This window comes from Rhinopithecus roxellana, chromosome 4 (assembly GCF_007565055.1).
Source record: "Rhinopithecus roxellana isolate Shanxi Qingling chromosome 4, ASM756505v1, whole genome shotgun sequence".
In the NCBI taxonomy this organism is placed as follows: domain Eukaryota; kingdom Metazoa; phylum Chordata; class Mammalia; order Primates; family Cercopithecidae; genus Rhinopithecus; species Rhinopithecus roxellana.
The window spans coordinates 71,208,327-71,214,442 of NC_044552.1; the positions used below are offsets into that span (position 1 = coordinate 71,208,327).

At 43.8% G+C, this 6,116-nt stretch overlaps 1 pseudogene across 1 annotated transcript; it reads left to right on the forward strand.

Moving 5' to 3' along the window:
* Positions 1–1,977: 1,977 nt before the first annotated feature.
* LOC104676650 lies at positions 1,978–4,537 on the forward strand (annotated as a pseudogene). Its single transcript, XR_749950.2, has one exon. The product of XR_749950.2 is annotated as a non-POU domain-containing octamer-binding protein pseudogene (transcript).
* Positions 4,538–6,116: the final 1,579 nt, after the last annotated feature.

A 6,116-nucleotide genomic window follows, 5' to 3' on the forward strand; every position in this document is an offset into this window, starting at 1 on the left:
TAAAATGTTTCAATTTAAATTTCCAGGCTTTCAAACCATTTATTAAAACTATCGAAATGGAACACCCTCTGATTATTTAATTTGCAGGAACAACTGATTGGATCAGAAAGGATTTAAATTTGCTAGTGAATTTCAAGAAACAACTTCTGTGTAATTGGTGAATGAGACTAATAAACATTTTAATTTAAGAAACATAATATCTTTTTCCCCTTTGTCTGTACCTATCTTTGTGAGATGCCTTTTTTAGCTAAGGTACTCATGAAAACCAAGTAATGAAAGAACATGAACTTAAAACCAGACCTTCAAATTGCCCTATCATAAAGTATTCAATCAATATTTTTAAAAAAATTATGCAAAATTTAAAGTTACATTGCTCTCTTTAAAATATTAATATAATACAATCTATATATGTATAATATGGATTATATTTTATATATACACACGATATTACTGTATTTTTTTCTTTGTTTTTGAGACAGAGTCTCACTCTGTCCCCCAGGCTGGAGTGCAGTGGCGCGATCTTGGCTCACTGCAACCTCCACCCCTAGGTTTAAGCAATTCTCTGCCTCAGCCTCCGGAGTAGCTGGGATTACAGGCGCATGCCACCACGCCCGGCTAATTTTTTGTATTTTTAGTAGAAACAGGGTTTCACCATCTTGGCCAGGTTGGTCTTGAACTCCTGACCTCGTGATCCACCCGCCTAGGCCTCCCAAAGTGCTGGGATTACAGGCGTGAGCTACTGTGCCCAGCCATAATATTACTATTCTTAATGAGATAAAATGTTTTTTGGTACCATTCATAAATAAAGTAAAGCAAGCATTATTTTAGAAAATCTACTAATGTACTACTAAGGATACAAGATTAAAAATGTGGTAAGCTCTATTCTAGTGATGTTTCTGAAGGTGATGTAATTCTCTAGATACTAGCATCCCTGGGATGCTACCCTCCCCTGACAACTAGTGACTGTGACTTATGGGAACTGGCCAGGCTTACTGCTTGAACCCAGTTTTTTTTTTTTTTTTTTTTTTTTTTGAGACGGAGTCTCGCTCTGTCGCCCAGGCTGGAGTGCAGTGGCCGGATCTCAGCTCACTGCAAGCTCCACCTCCGGGGTTTACGCCATTCTCCTGCCTCAACCTCCCGAGTAGCTGGGACTACAGGCGCCCGCCACCTCCCCCGGCTAGTTTTTTTGTATTTTTTTTAGTAGAGACGGGGTTTCACCGTGTTATCCAGGATGGTCTCGATCTCCTGACCTCGTGATCCGCCCATCTCGGCCTCCCAAAGTGCTGGGATTACAGGCTTGGCCACCGCGCCCGGCCGAACCCAGTTTTGTTCTAAATATAGTTACGGAGTTTGTGTATACAAGTTCAGTGTGCTGTCTTGGTTTTATTGGAGCAGTCTCAGGTCTATAGCATATCTAAAGCAATCAGTAATCACATTTGGATGTTGTGTTAGAACACGTGGTTATGATATGGTTTCATGTAATGACCTCCAAAAATAGCATAACACTCATGATGACTGTAAATTATTAATCAAGTCAATGTGGACTGGGAAGCACAGGCCCCAGAAGCAGCTGACCTAGCAGGTTTTATTCCAGAAGATAGCACCCTAATTATCCTGGAGCCATAACAAAAGCCATAAAAAACCCTCTGTACAGGCTCATTCAGGGAGCCCAGAGTGATTTAGGGGATTATTTTGCAACCAATAAAAGCCTAACATTGACAAAAGTGAGAAGCCACAGTGGAAATACTGTGATGATGTAGACTGCTTCTCGACTTTGGCTGGACCTTCAGGCCACCTGGGGCACTAGTATTTAAACAAACACACAAAAAATCCTCAAGGTATTCCAATATGCAGCCATGGTTGAGAACCACTTTTACAACCTCAATCATCATTGCATTTGCTTCACTTTCACTTCGGACATGATAGAGAAACTGGTACCCGACTTGCCCTCTGCTAAAAACAACGATAAAAATAGACAGAATAGTCGCCGTTACTCCGAGGAGAGACCAGTCGGTAGAGGGGTGCAAAAATGCAGAGTAATAAAACTTTTAACTTGGAGAAGCAAAACCATACTCCAAGAAAGCATCATCAACACCACCACCAGCACCAGCACCACCAGCAGCAACAGCAGCAGCCGCCACCACCACCAATACCTGCAAATGGGCAACAGGCCAGCAGCCAAAATGAAGGCTTGACTATTGACCTGAAGAATTTTAGAAAACCAGGAGAGAAGACCTTCACCCAACGAAGCCGTCTTTTTGTGGGAAATCTTCCTCCCGACATCACCGAGGAAGAAATGAGGAAACTATTTGAGAAATATGGAAAGGCGGGCGAAGTCTTCATTCATAAGGATAAAGGATTTGGCTTTATCCTCTTGGAAACACGAACCCTAGCGGAGATGGCCAAAGTGGAGCTGGACAATATGCCACTCCGTGGAAAGCAGCTGCGTGTGCGCTTTGCCTGCCATAGTGCATCCCTTACAGTTCGAAACCTTCCTCAGTATGTGTCAAACGAACTGCTGGAAGAAGCCTTTTCTGTGTTTGGCCAGGTAGAGAGGGCTGTAGTCATTGTGATCGAGGATGATCGAGAAAGGCCCTCAGGAAAAGGCATTGTTGAGTTCTCAGGGAAGCCAGCTGCTCGGAAAGCTCTGGACAGATGCAGTGAAGGCTCCTTCCTGCTAACCACATTTCCTCATCCTGTGACTGTGGAGCCCGTGGACCAGTTAGATGATGAAGAGGGACTTCCAGAGAAGCTGGTTATAAAAAACCAGCAGTTTCACAAGGAACGAGAGCAGCCACCCAGATTTGCACAGCCTGGCTCCTTTGAGTATGAGTATGCCATGCGCTGGAAGGCACTCATTGAGATGGAGAAGCAGCAGCAGGACCAAGTGGACCGCAACATCAAGGAGGCTCGTGAGAAGCTGGAGATGGAGATGGAGGCTGCAGGCCATGAGCACCAGGTCATGCTAATGAGACAGGATTTGATGAGGCGCCAAGAAGAACTTCGGAGGATGGAAGAGCTGCACAACCAAGAGGTACAAAAACGAAAGCAACTGGAGCTCAGGCAGGAGGAAGAGCGCAGTCGCCGTGAAGAAGAGATGCGGCGGCAGCAAGAAGAAATGATGCGGCGGCAGCAGGAAGGATTCAAGGGAACCTTCCCTGATGCGAGAGAGCAGGAGATTCGGATGGGTCAGATGGCTATGGGAGGTGCTATGGGCATAAACAACAGAGGTGCCATGCCCCCTGCTCCTGTGCCAGCTGGTACCCCAGCTCCTCCAGGACCTGCCACTATGATGCCGGATGGAACTTTGGGATTCACCCCACCAACAACTGAACGCTTTGGTCAGGCTGCTACAATGGAAGGAATTGGGGCAATTGGTGGAACTCCTCCTGCATTCAACCGTGCAGCTCCTGGAGCTGAATTTGCTCCAAACAAATGTCGCCGATACTAGTAAGTTGCAGTGTCTAGTTTCTCAAAACCCTTAAAAGAAGGACCCTTTTTGGACTAGCCAGAATTCTACCCTGGAAAAGTGTTAGGGATTCCTTCCAATAGTTAGATCTGCCCTGCCTGTACTACTCTAGGGAGTATGCTGGAGGCAGAGGGCAAGGGAGGGGTGGTATTAAACAAGGCAATTCTGTGTGATATATTGTTTAATCAATTCTGTGTGGTGCATTCCTGAAGTCTCAAATGTGATTGTTGAGGGCCTGGGGAAACCATGGCAAAGTGGATCCAGTTAGAGCCCATTAATCTTGATCATTCCGTTTTTTTGTCCATCTTGTTTCGTTTCCTTGCCCCGCTCCCAAGACGGAGTCTCACTCTGTCACCCAGGTTGGACTGTACTGGCACGATCTCAGCTCACTGCAACCTCTGCCTCCCGGGTTCAAGCTTGTCCAGGCTGATCTTGAACTCCTGACCTCATGATCCATCCACCTCGGCCTCCCAAAATGCTGGGATTACAGGGGTGAGCCACAGTGCCCATCCTTACTTTCTTATCTTTACACTCCCCTAGTCCCAGAGAAACTGCCACATACACCACAAAAACCAAACATCCCCCAATGACCTTAGCCCCATTGCTCCATTCACTCCCAGGTGAGAATTCAGGCAAACGTCCACAAAGGTCACAGGCAATGTGCGTACGGTTCTGTTATATCCCATATATTACCCCTTCATGTCCTAAAGAAGACATTTTCTCTTAGAGATTTTCATTTTAGTATATCTTTAAAAAAAAAAAAAACTTGTGTTAACTTGCCTCCATCTTTTTCTTGGGTGAGGACACCCAGGAATGACCCTTTTGTGTCTATGATGTTGCTGTTCACAGCTTTTCTTGATAGGCCTAGTACAATCTTGGGAACAGGGTTGCTGTATACTGAAGGTCTGACAGTAGCTCTTAGACTCGCCTATCTTAGGTAGTCACGCTGTGCATTTTTTTTCATTGGTGTACTGTGTTTGATTTGTCTCTGATATATTTGGAGTTTTTCTGAGAAATGGAGCAGTAATGCAGCATCAACCTATTAAAATACATTTTAAGCCTTTAAAAGAAAATAGACAGAATATATGCATCAACTGTTTTGGGGCATTGAGTAACAGGCAGTGCTGGACTGGGATCATGAGATATGGGAAACACAAGATGAGCCCCAGGATCCCCTGGCTTTCTGCCTGCCCTGGCACAGGGAAGTGACATCCAAGCTGAGCAGTGACTTTACTAAGATGAGGAGGCAGAAATTGGGGTTTGGGGCTGTTGAAGGAGCTGAAGTCTGCAGAACAGGGTACTAGAGAAGAAGAGAGTTGTTCAGGACAATGAAGTTTGTGTGGGAAGTCTTTATGTGAATCCTTAACTTAGGACTAGGCTGTGATTGTCCAAGGCAGGCCATGCTGGGGCTGAGAGCGGCACAGTAATACTAGAACTGGTACATTACTGGGAGATGTTAGCGCTCTGGCCTAACGTGAACACTTTGGACATTCAGGTGAGACCTAGAAAGGCTATGCTTGGGAGTAAGGACTGTGCCATAAAGCAAGAACAATACTTTAGGACTAAGCTTTAAACCAAAATAGATTCCTCCCAAATAAAGAATGATACTAGCCTAACCTGATCAAGAGGATATAACAGTAATTTAAATGCCTGCCAGAACAAAACTCAACATCTTACACAGGAAGATGCCATAATCCAAACTCCTTACATCGTATCATTCACAATGTCCACCACACAATAACAAATTAGTAGACATGCAAAGAAGCAGAAAAATGTGGCCCATTATCAAGAAAAAAAAAGCTATCAACAACATCTAGATCCAATTGGTCTAAAGCTTGAACTTGGCAGAGAAAGACTCTGAACAACTAATACAAAAATATCCAAAGACTTAAAGAAAAAGATAGTCCTAATAAGATGAATAAGGAGTCTCAGCAGAGAAATGGGACTATAAAAAAGAACCAATGGAAATGCTAAAATGAAAAATTACAATATGTAAAATAAAAGTTTCACTGCTTAGCAACAGACTGCAGAAGAAAGGGCTAATGGATCGGAAATAAAGCAATAAAAATGATCAGATTTGAAGAAGAAGAAAAAATGTGCAAGGGTTTAGTGACTTGTAGGGCAATTTCAAGTTGTCTATATCATATGTAATTAGAATCCCAGTAGATGAAAAGACAGAGAATGGCAGAAAAATTGTTGAAAGAAATAATAGCCTTGATCCCTCAAATTTAATGATAAACATCAGTCTACAGATACAGGAAGCTTGGAGAACTCTAAACAAGATAACAAGAGAACTATACCTCAGTATATGATAGTCAATTTTATTTTACTTAATTTTTTTTTTCAGACAGGGTCTTGTTCTGTTGCCCAGGCTGGAGTGCAGTGGCATGATCACAGCTCACTGCAGCCTAGACCTACCACGCTCAGGTGATCCTCTCACCTTAGCCTACCATATAGCTAGGACCACAGGCGTACGCCACCGTGCCTAGCTAATTTATAAAATTTTTTGTAGAAACAAGGTCTCATTACGTTGCCCAAGCTGGTCTTGAACTCCTGGGCTAAAGTGATCCTCCCATCTTGGCCTCCCAAAGTGTTGGGAATTATAAGCGTGAGCCACTGTGCATGGCTGATAGTCACATTTATATTA